Source organism: Mandrillus leucophaeus, unplaced genomic scaffold (assembly GCF_000951045.1).
Source record: "Mandrillus leucophaeus isolate KB7577 unplaced genomic scaffold, Mleu.le_1.0 Scaffold58, whole genome shotgun sequence".
NCBI lineage: Eukaryota > Metazoa > Chordata > Mammalia > Primates > Cercopithecidae > Mandrillus > Mandrillus leucophaeus.
The window spans coordinates 4,057,898-4,059,179 of record NW_012106252.1 but is presented as its reverse complement, the minus strand read 5'-3'; positions in this window follow the sequence as shown (position 1 = coordinate 4,059,179).

Below are 1,282 nucleotides of genomic sequence, written 5' to 3'. Positions count from 1 at the left end.
TTTTTTTTTTTTTAGAGACAGGAGTCTTGCTATGTTGCCCAGGCTGGACTCAAATACTTGGCTTCAAGCAATCCTCCCACCTGAGCCTCCCAAGTAGCTGGGACTACAGGCCCACACCTCCGTGCCCTGCCTGACTTTTTAATTGGGGTCCACAGGGAGGGAAGGGAATAGTCTAGAGAGGTAGGGTCTCATGGGCCCACTCCCCATTTTACAGATGTAGAAGCCACAGAGAGGGGAAGCAGCCTGCCTCGTGTCACACAATAAGTGAGTGGCAGAGCGTGGACAGGAAACCAGGACCCTGTTGCCACTTTGGGGTCCTCCCGTTCCCAGAGCCTCAGCACTGTGTGATAACATACTTAATAATGTAATAATGACAATGGTGAGTGCTATCTGTGCCAGGCACTGGCCTTCACAGGAATATTATTTTATTATTGACAAGACATCTGTGGGAGGGATTCCTAGAACTACCACTTAAAGACCAGGATGCTGAAGCGCAGAGAGGTTGCCGTCAAGGCTGATGTGTGAGGGTCACATAGCTAGAAAGTGGCAGAGCTGGGATTCGAACCAAGTTTTGCTTGACTCCAGGGCTCATGCTCTTACTCATTATGCAGTGTGTCCCTTTCTCCGAAACCGCTGTGGTCTCCACACCCTATTACCAGCAGACTCCGCAATGGAGAGGGAAAGGAGGGTACCCTGGGAAGGACTTGTGCCCAGGGTTTGCCCTCTAGCCAGGTCCCCAAGTCACAAGAGCCATGCCCTGGCCTGGATCTATCAAGTTCTGCTCATCGGTAGGTAGGTGGGTGGAGGCTGCTTCTAAACACAGAGAGGGAGCAGTCACATTAAACATGGAGTTTTTCCACCCTGTACGCCATTTCCCTCAGCTTCTTCAGAAGACGCCCTCCTAGCCCTTGCAGACTCAGCGAGGTGCTGCCTCCACCAGGAAGTCCTCCCTGATGTCCCTTGATGGCGCTGCCGCCGCTGGCCCTTGGCACCGCGTTGAACGTTTGGGGATGGACGATCCAGCTTTAGGAGCGCCAGCTTCACAGCTTGCTCACTAGTTGCCTGCAGCCCCCGCCCCCGTCTACCCTCCCGTCTGTAAAATGGGAATAAGGAGCCTTGCCTCACAAAATCTTTGCAAGGAAGAGTAGCGGCGTCCTAGGAGCAAGCACCTGGCGCCCGGTGGGCCCCCGCCACTCGCTCCTTCTCCTCCTTGTCCTTCTCCTGGCTTGCTCCCGGTTCTCTCCTCGCCACCCCCGCCCCGCGCCTGGCACGGCGCCCGGCG